The sequence below is a fragment of the Perognathus longimembris genome, chromosome 28, assembly GCF_023159225.1.
Source record: "Perognathus longimembris pacificus isolate PPM17 chromosome 28, ASM2315922v1, whole genome shotgun sequence".
In the NCBI taxonomy this organism is placed as follows: domain Eukaryota; kingdom Metazoa; phylum Chordata; class Mammalia; order Rodentia; family Heteromyidae; genus Perognathus; species Perognathus longimembris.
In genome coordinates, this window is record NC_063188.1 from 24,439,076 (window position 1) to 24,457,848 (window position 18,773).

Consider the following 18,773-nt stretch of genomic DNA (forward strand, 5'->3'; position numbering starts at 1 on the left):
GAGTACACAAAGTACCAGCTCCTTTGGGACACAGCAAAGGCAGTACTCAGAGGGGAATTTATATCTCTGAGTGCCAATACCAACAAACTGGAGAAACAGCAACTCAATAATTTAAGGAAGCACCTTAATCTCCTAGAAAGAGAACAACAAGCCAAATCCCAAGTCAATCGATGGAAGCAAATAATTAAAATCAAATCAGAATTAAATGAATTAGAGACAAAAAAAACCATCAAAAGAATCAACAAAACAAAGAGTTGGTTCTTTGAAAAAATCAACAAGATAGACAGACCCCTAGCAAACCCGACCAAAAACGAAAGCAGCAAACCCAAATAAACAAGATCAGAGATGAAACAGGTAACATCACCACAGAAACAACCAAAATTCAGAACACAGTATGGTACTGTGTTGCAAACCTTTATGCCAACAAATTCGAGAACCTGGAAGAAATGGATGATTTCCTAGAAAAAACTGATATCCCCAAACTCAACCATGAAGATTTAAACCTTCTGAAGAGACCCATATCCAGCATTGAAATAGAAACGGCAATAAGTGATCTCCCATCCAAGAAAAGCCCAGGTTCAGACGGATTCACAGCAGAATTCTACAAGACCTTCAAAACAGAACACACACCAATATTTCTCAAACTCTTCAATGAAATTGAAAGAGAAACTTCACTACCAGACACATTCTATGAAGCCAGTATAACCCTCATCCCAAAACCAGGCAGGGACTCATCACAGAAGGAGAACTATAGACTGATTTCCCTGAAGAATATAGATGCAAAAATTCTCAACAAAATCCTGGCCAATCGACTTCAACAGGTCATCAAAAAAATCATACACCACGATCAAACTGGATTCATCCCAGGGATCCAAAGTTGGTTCAATATACGCAAGTCAATTAATGTAATCCACCACATCAACCGGAGCAAGGTAAAGAACCACATGGTTATATCTCTGGTTGCGGAAAAGGCATTCGATAAAATCCAGCACCCACTTATGCTAAAAGCCCTGGAAAAACTGGGATTCCAGGGAACACTCCTGAATATAATAAAGGCAGTCTATCCCAAACCAACAGCAAGCATAATTCTAAATGGTGAAAAACTAAAGCCATTCCCTTTAAAATCAGGAGCAAGACAGGGATGTCCCCTCTCTCCCCTGCTCTTCAACATAGTACTAGAATTCCTAGCCAGAGCAATTAGGCAAGAAGAAAATATAAAGGGGATCCAAATAGGAAAAGATGAAGTTAAACTTTCTCTCTTCGCAGATGACACGATCCTATAGCTAAAGAACCCAATAGACTCTACTCCCAAGCTACTAGAGCTGATCCGAACTTTAGCAAAGTTGCAGGATATAAATAAACCCTCAAAAATCAATGGCATTTCTATATGTTAATGACCCGAACACCGAGGCTGAAATCAGGAAAGCAACTCTTTTTGCAATAGCCTCAAAAAACATAAAATTCCTAGGAATAACCTCAACCAAAGAAGTGAAAGACCTCTTTGATGAGAACATTAAAAACATGAAAAATGGAATTAAGGCAGAACTAAGCAAATTTAAAAACCTCCCATGCTTCTGGATAGGGAGGATTAATATAATCAGAATGATGGTATCACCAAAGGCTATCTACAAATTCAATGCAATGCCCATTAATATCCCAACACCATTTTTTAATGAAATAGACGAAGCAATCCTGAAATTCATATGGAGCAATAAAAGACCCAGAATAGCAAAAACAATTCTAAGCAGAAAGAACAGTGCTGGAGGAATTACAATACCAAACGTCAAGCTGTATTATAAAGCTATAGTAATAAAAAAAGATTGGTATTGGCACCAGAACAGGCCTGAAGACCAATGGAACAGAATTGAAGACCCAGAAATAAACCCACAGAACTATGCCTACTTAATCTTTGATAAAGGAGCTAAAAAAATAGTCTGGAAGAAAGATAGCCTCTTTAACAAATGGTGCTGGCAAAATTGGTTCAACACATGCAACAAACTAAAAGTAGATCCTTATATATAACCCTGCACCAAAATCAATTCCAAATGGATCAAAGACCTCGATATCAAAACAGATACCCTGAAAACTCTAAAGGAAGTAGGAGAAACACTTGGGCTCCTTGGCACAGGATGGAACTTCCTTAACAAAGACCCAGAAATGCGACAAATCAAAGAAAGGATGGACAAATTGGGCTTCATCAAATTGCATAGCTTCTGCAGGGCAAAGGACATAGCTCACAAGATAAATAGAAAGCCCACAGATTGGGAAAAGATCTTTACCGGCCATTAAATGGACAAAGGCCTCATCTCTAAAATATATGCAGAACTAAAAAAATTACATTCCTCCAAAACAAAATCGCAACGCACCAATAGCCCCCTCATCAAGTGGGCTAAAGACTTAGAAAGAGACTTCTCTGATGAGGAAATGAGAATGGCCAAGAGACATATGAAAAAATGCTCTACATCACTGGCCATAAAAGAAATGCAAATCAAAACAACATTGAGATTCCATCTCACCCCAGTAAGAATGTCCTATATCAAGAAAACTATCAATAACAAATGTTAGAGGGGATGTAGCCAAAAGGGAACCCTACTTAATTGTTGGTGGGAATGTAAACTTGTTCAGCCTCTCTGGAAAGCGGTATGGAGATTCCTCAGAAGCCTAAACATAGAGCTCCCCTATGACCCAGTAGCCCCACTTTTGGGCATCTACCCAAAAGACCACAAACAAGAACACACTAAAGCCACCAGCACAACAATGTTCATGGCAGCACAATTTGTCCTAGCTAGAATTTGGAACCAACCCAGATGTCCCCTCAGTAGATGAATGGATCAGGAAAATGTGATACATATACACAATGGAATTTTATGCCTTTATCAGAAAGAATGACATTGCCCCATTCATAAGGAAATGGAAGGACTTAGAAAAAATTATACTAAGTGAAGTGAGCCAGACCCAAAGAAACATGGACTCTGTGGTCTCCCTCATAGGGAATAATTAGCACAGGTTTAGCCTAGTCACAGCAGAGGATCACAAGAGCCCAATAGCTATACCCTTATGAACACATAAGATGATGCTAAGTGAAATGAACTCCATGTTATGGAAAGGACTGTCATGCCACGATTGTAATTACTTTCAACATGCGATGTGAAACCGTAGCTTCTATTATTGATGTTCCTCTTGTATCCCTTTCCTATGGTTGTACTTGCACTATCTGTGTATCTTATCTGAGTACATTGGAAACCGTGTATACTGGTATTAGAACTAGAAAATAGAAAGGGAATACCAAAATCGAGACAGACAGGGTAAAAAAAGACAAATGACTAAAAAAGCAATACTTGCAAAACTGTTTGGTATAAATGAACTGAACAACTCATGGGGGGGAGGGAAAAGGGGAGGGGGGATTGAGGGAGGAGGTAACAAACAGTACAAGAAATGTATCCAGGGCTGGGGATATGGCCTAGTGGCAAAGAGTGCTTGCCTCATATACATGAAGCCCTGGGTTCAATTCCCTAGCACCACATATACAAAAAATGGCCAGGAGTGGAGCTGTGGCTCAAGTGGCAGAGTGCTAGCCTTGAGCAAAAAGAAGCCAGGGACAGTGCTCAGACCCTGAGTCCAAGCCCCAGGACTGGCAATCAATCAATCAATCAATCAATAAAATAAAATAAAAAAAGAAATGTATCCAATGCCTAACATATGAAAGTGAAACCACTCTGTACCTCAGTTTGACAATAAACATTTAACAACAACAACGAAAAGAATATGGTCTCAAGAGCCTGGGAATATATCCTAGTGGTAGAGTGCTTGCCTTGCATACATGAAGCCCTGGGTTCGATTCCTCAGCACCGCATAAACAGACAAAGCCAGAAATTGCGTTGTGGTTCAAGTGGTAGAGTGCTAGCCTTGAGCAAAAAGAAGGGACAGTGCCCAGGCTCTGAGTCCAAGCCTGTCAAAAATAAAAGAATATGTTCTCAAAAAGAAAGATCAGTCTTGGCTGAACCACAGACTGTGGTATGTCCAGCTTTTAATAGGACACTTGATGACCAACTGGGTTAAGCATTTATATTTCAGTCTGTGGAGTATGAGATGATTTAGATAATCGGTGCAAACTCATAAACACTTCCCACAACTAGGCCTGCAGGTATTTCCCTGCACCCATGTGCTGTGAAGCAAAGTTACTATACTGGCTGTATACCTTGTTTCTGCTTTTGAACACAGTCTCTTACTACAACAGATAACTCTCCATAATCTCAAAGAAAAGAGATTCTTCCTGGTATGAAGAGAAAACCTTCACCCTCTCCTCAATGAACAGATTTCACAAAGGCTACTCTCTAAGAATAGTACAGCAATATATGAAAAATTCTGATATATTAGAAATTTCTCAAACAAATATGCGCTCATTAAGTTCACTGTTCTCAACGTTCATATTCAACCATGAGGAATTTGTATCTTTTTGCTGGTTTTACATTTCTGAAATGTGATTCTAGAGTGTTACTGTTTGTACCAACTAGAAAAAAATTCCAGTTTGTGAGCATTTTCCACATGAACCAGGATAAAATAATGAAGCAATGTTTTTAGGCTGAAATATTGAACCATTGCAAGCAGTTAAAATATTAGGCTATCATTTTCTATACTCTTTACTCTCGACTGAAAACAGCAGCTGGATAACCAGCCACTCATACTTTAATGTATCCTTCCTTCAGTCTTGCCATGAAAAACACACATTAATTTCCCATATACCAAGTTCCCTTGCCCTGATGTTAAAACACTCATAAATTCACTCATGACTTCAGCTAAAGTCCTATACCTGGGTTTCATATTTTTGATGAAGTATTAGTTGAACCTTCTAATATGCACTAATTTGCATACTTCCAAAATCAGATTGATGCCCAACATGTCTACACACATGAAATTCCCTAAAATACCATTGTGCAACCGAGTTCAACTGTGTGTTATTAATTTAATACAGAAAATAGAAGTCAAAATGTACTTGAATTTAGTACAGAAAATAGGAGTCTTATTGCGAACATGCATTTCTATATGCTGTGGTTTATTTATCCCATTTCTCACAACACAAAGACCCACCCCCAACATCCAAACTTTGTCTCACAAACATATTAGAGGCAACAAAAACCGCAAAACTTGAGTATCTAGGAGAAGGGTTGAATTACTGAAGCAGGTTTTAGGATGACTGCCCAGGCAGATCATAATTTTTCAGGTTCAATTCCCTGCACTCGTTCTCAGTAGCAGTCAAATCTATTGCAAGTTGCTTTCTGAGGAAAGGAAACAGCACATTGTATTTGAAGTTGATCATGAAATGAAATATACAAATATACATGTCCTCCCCGACTTCCCCCTTTCCCCAAAGCTCATTCATACCCACTTACAGGTTTCCTTCAGGGACAGTATTTCCTGAGTTTAGAAATCAAAATGTCACTAAGAAATAACCCAAGACGACAGATTTTGCTATTGTTTTTTGTTTGTTTGTTTTTTGGCTGTTGTGGGGCTTGAACTCAGGGCCTGGGCATGCTGTCCCTGAGCTTTTTCCCTTAAGGCTAGTACTCTACTGCTGAACCACAGTGCCACTTTCTGTTTCTTGGTGGTTAATTGGAGACAAGAGTCTCACACTTTATAAAAGAAAAAAAGAATCTAAGACTAATGATGTTTCAATGCAGCACATCCATGATGACTAAATTATCAAAACAATTTTGCTGTTGATCTCGTATTATTTTTGTATCCTTTGGGAGCTGGGGTTGGAACCGAGGGCCTTGTTCATGCTGGGAATCTGTCTCCATATAGCTACACCCCAAGTTCAAATTTTAAATATTGAAAGATCTGTCCATCATTTCCATCCTAATGTCAATCCTGACTCCAATAAAATGTTGTTAGCAAAAGCAGGAATACAAAGTTTTCTAACTTGAGAAATTTCTACACCACATGTATTCACCTTAATGTCCAGTAACTATCCCCTCACCCTGGTGCACTCAGTGGCCTTAGGCCTAAAGGAGAGGGAGGTAGGTAGGTTGGGAGCAAGACAAATGTGATCAGGAACAAAACAGAGCAAGCAGGGGGACAAAAGCACAAACTGAGGAACCACTTACCCAAAGAACATATCAAGGTAGTTAGTGAATAGGAAGATGTGCTCCAGCTCCTGCAAATCCAAATACTGTAAAGCACGATAGACTCTGAAATCCACACCCAAAGGCAGAGGCTCTAGGGCACCCTGCAGGTCAAGCTCCCCTCCTTCTGGCTCCTCCCAGGCCAGCCCTACTGACTCCCACTGCATGGGGTTCTCCTCATCACCACCTCTGCTGCTCATTGGGTTGTCCTCCTTTTTCATGGTGTCTGGAGCTGCCTGGCCTGGGCCACTGCCTTTCCCCACAGCTCCCTGCTCTTCTGGGTGCCATATTTTCTCCTTGGCCTCAGCTCCTTCCCCTCCAGTCACTGTGGGCTTCACATCTGAAGAAGAGGAACGGGATAGACATCTCCAGATATCAGAATATGGGAGAGATTTAGAGGTAAGAAGGCAAGAGCTAAAGGAGAGCGTAGATGGTAGTGGAGGCCTTCACCACACGGTGAGGGTTTCCCGGCAAAGGGCTGCCACACGTGGCAATGGAGGCAAAGGAGGCCAGCCCTCCTCTCGACCATCCCCCCAGTTTGTTTCTGGAATTCACCCCAAATGATCTATGCACCTACCCTGCATCTCTTCTTGGAGATCAGGGGTCTCCAGGCTCTGGAATCTGCTACCCTGCTCAGCGTCCATAATGACATTCTTCCTAAGGAGTGCACTACCCCAGCTCTGAGCTGCTGCTTCCTCTCCAGCGTCTGGTTTCCTCTATGTGGGGTCCAGCAGTTCCTGTTAACAACCTTGACGTTCTCGCGAGGCTTAATTGTGATGAGTCAAGCGGACTAGGCCTTCTTGGGCGCAGTCATTTAGTAGGGAATGGGGTTCCCAGAGGTTGTGTGTGTGTGTGTGTGTGTGTGTGTGTGTGTGTGTGTGTGTGTGTGTGTGTGTGTGTGTGTTTTGGATGCTAAATCGTGTAGCTTAGTTGACTACTCCCACTCTTCTTTCCACCTGAGCCTGATTGGGAAAGTGGATGTCAGAATTTCCCAAGTTAGCTTCAGATACGTGTAAGGGCAAAGGAATTAGGCCTCACACTACTTCCTAGATAACATTCCCTCAATCCACACCTCTGTGCAGGCTAGCTGGCTTATGACACCTTGTCTTGAGCTCCTCCAGAACTACTCAACATTGGGGCATATGTCCCATTCTTTCCTATTGGATGCAACTGGGAAACATTCTGTACTGCTTGTTTATGATATCCTGTTGAGTTTCTAGATACGACTCTGATTGAAGTTCACATGTTACCTACACTGAGTTCTAGACTTGAGTTGCCACTGATCTTTCCTCCTCTTCTCCTTTTCTTATTCCTCCTGAGAGAAGTGAAAGGATCTAAAGAGAGGGACAAATCTCTGTAGGAGTATTTTTAAGGACTTAAACAGAAGCTTTAAGTGATTTTTTTAAATGTTGGACTTAAATGTAGGGTTGTAAGCCCATTTAGTATAACTTTCTATAAGTAACCTCATATGGGGCTCACCAGATTTGACCGTGTGATTTACAACTGACAGTCAGAACATGCCCTTATTCCCCATTGTCTTAAGCAGGGACCTAAGAAGAAGCCGCTCTGGGTGAATCTAAGACTAATTGTGAAAATCTGACTACTCAACACTTTCAAGGATGCCTTGATGAAGCTACACTCTAGTTGCAAGAATCACTGCAGCTTTGGTTGCTGGCCAGAACTACAGCTCCAGGGGCCTTGCACCAGTCACAACCACTCCAGATAAACCTCTCTGGTTTGAAGACTTCACTGTGGACAAGTCTTGAAAAGCTCCTGATGAGTCTCCTTACCTTGATGCTTTTATCCCTCAGGTGAGGTAGGAACACAACACTTCTCCCAGTGTCAACACAAAATGTGTGATTGGTAAAATATGTTTAGCTTGTGATTGGTCTATTGTGAAAGTACAAGTTGGCCAGGCACCAGTGGCTCACGTTTATAATCTTAGCTTCAAGAGACTGAGATCTGAGGATTGTTGTTCAAAGCCAGACTGGGCAAGAAAGTCCATGAGCCTCTTATCTCCACTAAATTACAAAAAAAAACCAGAAGTAGAGCTGTGATTCAAGTGGTAGAGAGCTAATGGTGAGCAAAAATCTCAGGGAAATAACCCAAGCCCTGAGTTCAAGACCCAAGAATGGATCCAAATAAATAAATAAGTATATAAATACATAAGTACAAATATACAAGTTTGCAGAATTAAAGCAATAGTTATATCCAGAATAATGTAAAGTTTGGGAACTAAGGAAATGTTGAATTAGGGAGACTGAATAATGACTTTCTTCTCTATTACATTCATATGTATTGTTTCAATAATAACCCCACAAGTCCCTCTCCTTTTCTCCTGTCTCATTGTTTCTCTCCTAAGCCCCAAAACAATACCCCTTTTACAATCCTCCAGGATGACTTCACCAAGAGAATTTTAAAGTAATTTAATGGGTTCATACCATAACTGTGCACTATTGGGGCTGGTAAATAATTGTTAATTTTATAAGGTATATGAAGAAATAACCAGTTTTAATTTTCTTTTACTTTTCAAAGCTACATATATATATATATATATACACACATATATCCAATTAAACTGACATTTTCTTCTAGAAGGATATCATTATATCATACATTGTTGGGAATATGGCAGTGGCATTGTAGAAGAATAGGAAATTGTACTGACAAGACCATGGTGAAAGGTTAAGGTCTACTGTCAAAAACCCTGATATTGTTTCAGCAAATTATTAATATGTTTTATGTGCTATGCCATAATGCCCACTGAACTGTAGGTGCCCTCTTTGTAATTAAAGCCAAACCAAAGGAAGTCATGTAATCACTGGACATTTACCAGGAGAAAATTTCTGAGATACGTAAAACGTTTTGTGAGACTTTTCCCCTTTTGTTTTGCTTGGTAAAATAAATCAAAGAGAAAAGAAGACTTCATTTCACACAAATCCCATCTAGGGCTGTTTTAAGGAATTCACTCTAGGATTGTTTCCAAAGCAAAGAAAGCTGCCTCATCCATATTGTTCACATCTGGAATGGTGTGAAAATGTAAGTGGTTGGGAGAGAGAATCAGTGTTTTGCTTTGATATAAGTTGCAGCAAGTAAGGAATACAAGCCTAAACAAGATCAAATTCCAAAGAAACATGTTCCTTTGTTCTGTTTTGCACTAATTGGGAAATAATTGAATCTCCTGTAGTCTGCAAATCAATTTTCATTCCAATTCTAAGAACACATCTCTCACTGTATTCAGCAGTAAAATCTGTCTGAGACATATGTATCTGCTCCTTGCAGATCCTGAAGTTCAAATACTGACAAATTGAGAAGAATGCCTGATTTTGATGAAACACTGAAGTAGTGGTGAATCTACCTGTTTTGTTTCCTCTAATGTCTACTAACCTGGTCTCCAGACAGAACACACTTGGAAATTGAGGATCAACACACTATGTTCTAAAATATATGTCTAGATCTGAAAAAATGAAAAGGAAAGGAAACTTCTGATGCTTAGAGTGAGTGGGGTGAAATAAATTTTCTTGTTTGTAAATATTTTCTTCATTTACTCACAAACAAGTCCCCAGGTAATTCTGTAGTAGAAGCAGAGACAGCGAGAAGCCATAGGTATCTAAAACTCTGGAGAAGGAGAAATTTCTCTAAAAAAGGAATTGTGGTACTAAAGGAAGCAAGCACCTGCTGATTTTGTCTCTTTTGGTCCTCCTGTAACCTGGTTCCATATACAGATATAATTATGAGAATTAGAAATCAAAGCAGAGCAGGGAGAGTAAAGGTCTACATTCCAGCTTTTTGGTGAACTCTAAAGAGGACAGTCTAAATGATAATGATAGTGATAATAATAATAAATAATTCAATTGTTACTAATACTAAAACCCAAGAAAATCTTAAGAAGCAAAGAGAAACTACATTTATTACATAAGAATAATGAGTGGCATAACAGTGAATTTCTTATTAGAAAATTTACAAACTTAATAGAAATTGAACATACATAGTAAACTGTTGGGGTCTGGCTATACCTAAGAGGCAGGCCCCTTCTCCCGCCCTGGGGCTACTTGGCTGTTATCCACTCCTACCTTCTCCCCAGCTCTGGAACCTCCCCTGGAAGAGGGAGCTAAACCAGCCCCACCCTCCACCTGTAAGCACGTGTGCCACCATGGTGCCAGCCGAGCCCAGGGGAGGCGGTTCTGTGGGCCATGATCTCCGCCCATAGAGGAAGTTCTGTGACATCACTATGATGGACAGCTCCTCAGCCAATCGCTAGTACCTAGTTAGGCAATCCAAGCCCCTCCCCTTCCCACCGTCATCACTGTAATAAATGCAATTGCCCTCCCCCAGACAGCTCTGCGAAATCTCCATGTCCAGTGTCTGCTCTTAAACGTAAGGGAGGCTTTGGGACAGATGGTTTTGCCGGTTTGACTCCATCTCAGCTTAGCCCCAATAGGGACATGTTCTGGCCTCCTGCCGACAGGAGAAGTACACAGGGCTGAGTGTCCCCCAAATGAGTGTAGCCCAACAGTAAACTTCTCCAAGAAAGAGCTGCCAATAAGATTCTGTACTTAGCAACGATATCATTCAGGAAGGAAAGGAAAGTAGAGATTTTGATGTAAAGGAAATTTATAGAATTCATTGCTACCAGAACGTCACTGAAAGAACTGATCTGGAAGTTCTCCAGAGAAAAGAGACATTTTGTCAAAAGGAAACTTGGAATTCCAGGAAGGAGAATAATAAAACTAATAAATATTTAAATAAATTTCTTAGACTACTGACTATTCTCTTGAATTCTTAAAATATATTTGACAGTTAAGATTCTTCACATTAATTAAAAATAATGTAGAAATGATATGTTAATATTTAAAAAGTAGTCTTCAGAGAAAAAACCCACAATAAAGAGAATTCTAATGCAATAGTAAAGGTTCTCTTCATTAAAAACATTTGATTGTGTAACAAAAGAATATCAAGCAGGGTGCTTGTGGCTCATGCCTGTATCCCAACTATTCAGGAGGCTGAGATGTGAAGATCGTGGTTCAAAGCCAGCTCCGGCAGAAAAGTCCCTGTGAGGCTCTTATCTCCAATTAACCATTCAAAAACACGAAGTGGTGCTCTGTCTCAAGTTGCAGAGCTTTACCCTTGAACACAAAGAAACTCAAGGACAGTGCCTCGGCCCTGAGTTCAAGCCCCACTCACAACCCACAAAAAAAGAATGTCAAAATGCATTTCAAAGAAAACCTGAAAGCATCAAAAGGGGGAAACAAGGACTGGGAATATGGCTTAGTGGCAGAGTGCTTGCCTCGCATACATGAAGCCCTGGGTTCGATTCCTCAGCACCACATACACACATAAAGCCAGAAATAGCACCATGGCTCAAGTGGTAGAGTGCTAGCCTTGAGCAAAAGAAGCTCAGGAACAGTGCCCAGGCGTTAGGTACAAGCCCCATGAGTGGCAAAAAAAAGGAAGGGGGAAAATAAATATAAAGTAGGTAGGAAAACAAGCATTTCTTTCTTAGTAATCAGTAGAACAAATATGAGTTTCAAAGAACTGACCAACACTAAACAGCTAGGTCTATGCGAGGCAAGAACTCTACCACTAAGCCATATCTCCAGCCCTATTTATACTTAGACTTTCCTGGCAAATGAAATTACATTCGAAGTGCTTATGGATCATTCACCAAGACAGATCTTTTAGTAGCTCATAAAACAAGCCATAACAAAATTAAGACAATCTAAAACATTTAAAGTATGAAAAAAATAAAGTTCTCTGAATAAAAAAGATTGAGGGCTAGGAATATGGCCTAGTGGCAAGAGTGCTTGCCTCGTACACATGAAGCCTTGTGTTCGATTCCTCAGCACCACATATGGCCTACTGGTAAAATGCTCGCCTCGTATACATGAAGCCCTGGATTTGATTCCTCAGCACCGCATATATAGAAAATGGCCAGAAGTGGCGCTATGGCTCAAGTGGCAGAGTGCTAGCCTTGAGCAAAAAAGCCAGGGACAGTGCTCAGGCCCTGAGTTCAGGCCCTGGACTGGCCAAAAGAAGAAAAAGAAAAAAAGATTGAGGCAAGAAATATATTACTGCAAAATGGCAAGAAAGTTACCCTGAAAGAATAAACAACATACTTCTAAGAATATGTTAGGCTGTTATTTCCATACTCTTGTACTCCTGACTGAAAAGAACAGCAGGACAACTACTTGCACTTGAAAGTTATCTCCTCCTGTCAGTCTTGCCATAACTAAGCACACAATTTCTCATATATCAGGTTCTCTCTGTGTTTATTTATTCTTACCCTGATGTTGAAACACTTATTTGACCCATGAATTTGTTGTGCCAGGTCGCGAGACGACCACCAAGAAGGCCACCGAGACTCAGACATTCTGAAATGCAAAAGCAAGGCAAGACTTTATTTAAGTGAGCTGCAACTCGGGCCTCGTCCTACCCACCGACACAGCGGAGGTTAGGAGGAAGCCCCGAGCTGCGATTACACAGGGCTTATAAAGGCAAAAACAAAGTTACAGCAATCAGGTGTTTAAGCAAGATTAGGACACAGGTACAAATCTGATAGGGCTCGAGGCATTCTAGGGGCAGTTAGAGTTAAGCATTCCCAGCGGTTAGAGTTCTTGACCGGCTGGGCCCTAATAAACTTATCCTGGGTTTGCTCACAGGGCCTGCTTATCTCAGGTTCACGTGGTAAAGTGGGGTTCGCATGGTAAAGTGGGGCCTGACTTCAAAGTCGGGCTCTTCATTTCCCCCTTTTCTCTTTGGTACCTTGAGAGCCAATCACGGCTCCATTCTGTCCATTTCAATGCCTTGCATGTCTAGGGGATGATATAGAGATAAGGCATGGGCCAATAGGGCCCAAAGTAGTAACCTAAAACAACTCTGGTCCCTTGGTTTTAAAGGGGGCTGATGGGTGAATATCATCCATCTTCTGTAGCTTCTTCAGGCTGACTGAGGGATGTTGACCTTACCTAGCCAGGAACCTATACTTTACCAAGGGACTGCAGGATCAGATGTCCATTAGGAGCTTTACTCCAAACTGGAAATTATACCTGTATTCCTGAGCAAGCCCAAAACTATCAATGCCTTCTTGCTTGCATGGGACTTTACAGGACTCCTGCTAGTTGCTAAAATAAGGGGGTCACCCCACTTTGGAGTGAGCTGCCAAAAATAACATCAACATTAGCCAGGGTAGCAAGGAAAGAAGGCAAAAAGAAAATTATAACAATATTCAGTCTAGCTTACTTTTCTTGAGGCGAAGCGGCTAAGTCATCGTCCAGGGCAAAGGGGTCAGCTGGCCTGGCGTGGGAGCAATGGACCCGTGGCGATGCCGGCTACCTTAGTCGCACTACGTAGGGTCCCTTCCACCATGGTTCTAAGGATTTGGGGTTATGCCTCCGGACGAACACCCAGTCCCCTGGTCTGAATAAATGGGGGGTAGGGACAGAAGCAGAATCATATAATGCCTTAAGTTGGGGCCACATATTCTTGTGCACGAGCTGCAAATAATCAAGTTTACACAAAAATTCAGCATCATCCAAATCAGCAAGCAATAGGGATAATGGGCTGGGGGTACCCGTACATTATTTCAAAAGGAGTAAAGCCAAGCTGATAGGGAGAATTTCTTACTCTAAGCAGAGCAAAAGGAAGGAGTGACACCCAGTCTGCGCCAGTCTCTAAGGCCAATTTAGTTAAGGTCTCTTTTAGAGTCCGATTCATTCTCTCTACCTGTCCTGAACTCTAGGGTCTATAAGCACAATGCACTTTCCAATCCGTCCCCAGTGCAGCAGCTATTCCCTGACTTACTTTTGAGATGAAAGCTGGTCCGTTGTCCGACCCAGTGGTGGATGGGAAGCCATACCTGGGTAGGATTTCTTCCAGGATCTTCTTAGCCACTACATTCACAGTCTCATAATTTGTTGGATAGGCTTCCACCCATCCTGAAAAGGTGTCTACAAAAACTAGCAAGTATTTGTATCCAAATTTTCCAGGTTTAAATCTACTTCCCAATACACACCTGGCCTATCCCCACGGAGGCGAGCTCCTTTAGTCATGCTTTGTTGATTGGAGGCATTGGTGAGCTGGCAGGCCTTACAATGTTTAACAATATTTTCAATAAGTTGATCTCCTTTCTAATTTTCACTTTGGAGTGTCAGAACAAGTCCTGCATTCTTCGGGTTCCCATGTGAGAAGCTCGGTGGATTCTCTTAAGGATCCCCTTACCCAGCCTTTGTGGCAAGATAAGTTTCCCTTCACAAGTTTTCCACCAGTCATCATTTCCTTCTCTGTCCAGGGTTTTGTAGACCATGGGAATTTTTTTTATCCACTCCAAGTCTTCTTGGGAATACTGGGGCACAGGAGGCAAAGCTCGTGGCTCTGGGTCTACCAGAGTCAATACTTCTCTGGGCTGAAGGGCTGCTTCCTTAGCTGCCTGGTCGGCCAGATTATTCCCTCTAGTCACTGAATCAACTCCCTTTTGATGACCCAGACAGTGCATAATGGCAATCTTTGCTGGTTCCCATAGGGCCCGGATGAGGCTTAAAATCTCCTGCTTGTTTCTAATGGCCTTTCCTTCGGCTGTCAGTAGCCCCCTCTCTTGGTATTCATGTCAAGTAGGCCTAAGGCAGGGGCTTCCAGAAGGCTTTTCTAGATTGCCTCAAAGGCTTTTTGCATCTGCTCAGTCCAATGAAATTCTGGGAGGTTTTTGGTGGCTTCATATAGAAGCTTGGCCATCTCAGTGAACCCAGGTATCCACAGCTGGCAAAAGTCTGCTGTTCCCAGGAACTCTGACTTGTCTGGCTGACTTAGGCACAGAGATTTTCAGCACAGTCTCTTTACGTGCATCTGACAGCCAATGCTTGCCCTCTTTTAATATGAAGCCCAGATAGGTGACTTCAGGTTTACAAATTTTTGCCTTTTAACATTCTAGTTTGTAAAAGCTTTTTCCTGGCTGGCTGGGGAACTGATCTTTGATGACCTAAAAAAATTACCTTTGCAGGCCTTTAACAGATCTCAATAAGGACACAATCTCAGGTCTACAAGCTTTCTTTCCTGAACAGATGTATCAGCTTAAAATTCTCACTGCCAGTCAGAGCATTGAGTAGATGTGGGGGTTGGGATTTTAAACTATCCTCTCATTTGACAAACTTACCCTTACTAACCACTATCACAGATAACTGGTAAGTTCCTGCCCAGTAGACAGACATGGGCATTGGAAAGGCATGCTTACGAACTATTCTTTTAGGACTTCCCGGCTTTGATTAACTTTTGAAAGGCCAAACAGGAGTGACTCTAGGATCTGACACCATCTCTGCCATCCAAGCAGTGGCTTACTGCCTCTGGATGCTCCATCACTTTTGTCCCAGGAGGAGTGACTTTCCACTGGACTTAGACTCAGGGCCTGAGTGCTGTCCCTCAGCTCTCCAGCTCAAGACTAGCACCCTACCACTTTGAGCTCCACACAACTCCGTTCCCAGCACTCTGCTGGCTGATTAGAGACAAGTCTCTCACAGGGACCTTTCTCTGCCCGGGTTGGCTTCGAACCACAGATTACAGATCAATGAGTCTTACAAGAGGCCACTTTACTCCAATTAAAGGCCAAACAGGGTGGTCCACACAGAAGTAGTCTCTAAGCATGCTCTTACCTGGAACTTATTAAGGGCCAGTATTAGATCTTGACAAACTTGTAGGAATCACCTGTGCTTCTCTGTGGGCCTGCTGGAAACTGTTACAAAAAACCTACGAAGAAGCTGGAATGGCAATTAAACATTTTGGTAGCCGTAATTCTCCCTTTCTCCCTTTGCAATAATTATTTAGGACAATTTTACTTCCAAATTTCTTATCTAGAAATGTATTCTTGATTTCCAAAGCCTTTTTAACACTAACACAACACTTTAGCTTTTATCTACATTGGAAAAACTGAAGCTCACAGGCATTCTGAAACCAGGTGTCACCCTTTGCCTACGGGCTGCTTGTTTTAAAAGAGCCTCTTTTTTTTTCTTCAGTCCCAGTTACTGCATGGCATGAAGACCTTTGAACTCAAATGACAATTTTTTCTTAATGCAAGAACCCTGGGTTCGATTCCCCAGCACCACATATACAGAAAACGGCCAGAAGTGGCGCTGTGGCTCAAGTGGCAGAGTGCTAGCCTTGAGCGGGAAGAAGCCAGGGACAGTGCTCAGGCCCTGAGTCCAAGGCCCAGGACTGGCAAAAAAAAAAAACAAAAAAACTATTCTGCCCTTCCAGGAACCACAGCTCATGCATACCCATTTCCAGGTTTCTTCCAGGGATAGTTTTTCCTGAGTGATGAATTTAAGGAGGCACTAAGAAACAAAGACTAATGATGTTTCAGTGCAACTTTAAATCTACACTAATGAAAATGCCAATGATCAAATTGTCAAATTTCTATTTTATTATTGTTGATCTTGGATTGTTTTTGTATCCTTGGGGAGCTGGGGATTGAACCCAGAGCCTTGCTCATGCTCGGCAAGCTCTCTCCATATCCTGCTCGAATTTTATATACAGAAAGACCTGTCTGGCATTTCCACCCTAATGTCAATCCTGACTCCAATAAAATGTACTAACAAAAGCAGAAGTGCAAATTTTCCATTTGAGGTATTTCTATACTACGTGCATTTACCTTGATGTCCAGTAACTATTGCCCTCACTCTGGTGCAACCACTTAGTGTCTTTAGGCCCATAAGGTAGTTTTCCTCTAAGGAGAGAAAGAGAGGGATGGAAAACATGATCAGCAACAAAATAAAACATACAGGGGGGAAAGGGGAGGAAACCACCTACCCAGCAAGCATTCCAAGGTATTTAGTGCACAAACAAATGTGCTCCGGCTAGGGCATTTCCAACTCTTGATAGGGCAGTAGGCTGTGATCTGCACATCCAGAGGCTGAGATCCATTGGCGTCCTCCTGGGCATGCACCTCCAAACCAAAGAAGTTCTTTCCACTCCTGCAGCCTGGGTTTCTCCTCAACACCACTTGCACTGCCATTGGGTTGTCAGCATCATTTATTGAGTTCCCAGCTCACCAGCCTGGCAGATCCCTTCTCCCACTGCTCCCTGCTCATCTTTACCCTATTTTCTCCCAGGCTCGGAGGCTCCTCCACCTCCAGTCACTGAAGTCACTGTGGGCTTCACATCTGAAAAGAAGGAAGGGGAGAGAAGTCACCAGAGACCAGAAGCCAGAAGAAATGCATAGGTGAGAAAGTAAGAGCTAGAAGAGAGAGCAGGTGGCGATAGAGGTTTCACCGTGAGGTGAGGGTCCGCAAATGGCAATTGTGGCAAAGGAGCCACCCCTCCACTAGATGAGGGTTTGTTTCTGAGAATTCACCCCAAATCATCTGTGCATTTACACTGCATCTCTTCCTGGAGGTCATGGGCTTCCAGGTTCTGGAAGTAACACCCTAGCTCTGAGCTGCTCCTTTCCTTTTAGCTACTGGTCTGAGCACTAGAAGCTCTTGTAGCTCCTGCTTCAAGTTCAATGTTCTACAACATGAAATGGGCTGCACTTTCTGGGGCCATCCACCACTTGTTCATGAGCTACTTACTTGAGCTTTGAGGGCCTGACTTTAGAGATGGCAGTGGGTTTGCCTGAATGTTGTTGAGGAGGCTTGTGTTCATGTGTGTGCTTTGTGGGAGCTAAACTTTGAAGCTCAGTCAGACATTTCACTTCTTCCCACTTTACCTCTGCCCATGAAAGTATCCAGGCCAGAGGAACATGATCAAGAGTGGGTGCATGTGCTTTGAATAGTCCCATTGCACATCCTCTCCATCCTATCTGGTGACTATCTGTGCAAATTGACTAGGGGAAACAGGAGGGACAGGGGAACAAGACCACTCACTATGCTTGGCATTTGGATACATTTTTGAAGGCAATCCCTCAGTTTATCCCTCCATACAGATTAACTCCTCAAGAGTTAGAAGCAGAGGACCAAGACCTCATGCCTCTGGAGTTCATGCAGAAATGTCCTGGGAACATTCCTCAGCCTGGGCCTCCTGGCTGACTACCTGGCTATGATACCATGCCCTCACCTATTTAATTGCCAGAGGGACACAAATAAAGGTGAAGAAGGCTTGGAGACTTTAGCAGCTCCAGCATTTCACGAGGAAGGCAGTAAGCCTTGTGAGCACCACTAACCCCACCTTCCCATTACCCTTAGCTGCATAGGTAGGTAGGTAGATAGATAGGTAGGTAGGTAGGTAGGTAGGTGGTAGGTGGATATATGGATAGATTAATAGATTAGCTAGCTAGATAGATCACATCCACACATATTCTCTAATACCCTCTTCCACTCTTCTCTGATTCTCCCTCCAAAACAGTCGCTGCTCTATAATCATCCAGGCTGATTTCATCAAGAGAATTTGTACTTCATGGACTCGCAATATAACTGTGCAGTATTTGACCTGGCAAATAATAGTCAATATTTATAATTTATATGAAGAAATCATTTGAATTTTTTGTCATTTCCCAATTCAAACCATTTTTTATAGTTCTAATTTACACTAAATCTGAGGTTATTTTGGCAGCAAATGTCTATATGATTTTTCTTTCATCCAATTAAATTTGATTTTTTTCCCACTAGAGAGCTATCACATTACAGAAAACACGGCATAGCTAAAGCAGGAATAGGAAACTGTGTTTGAAAA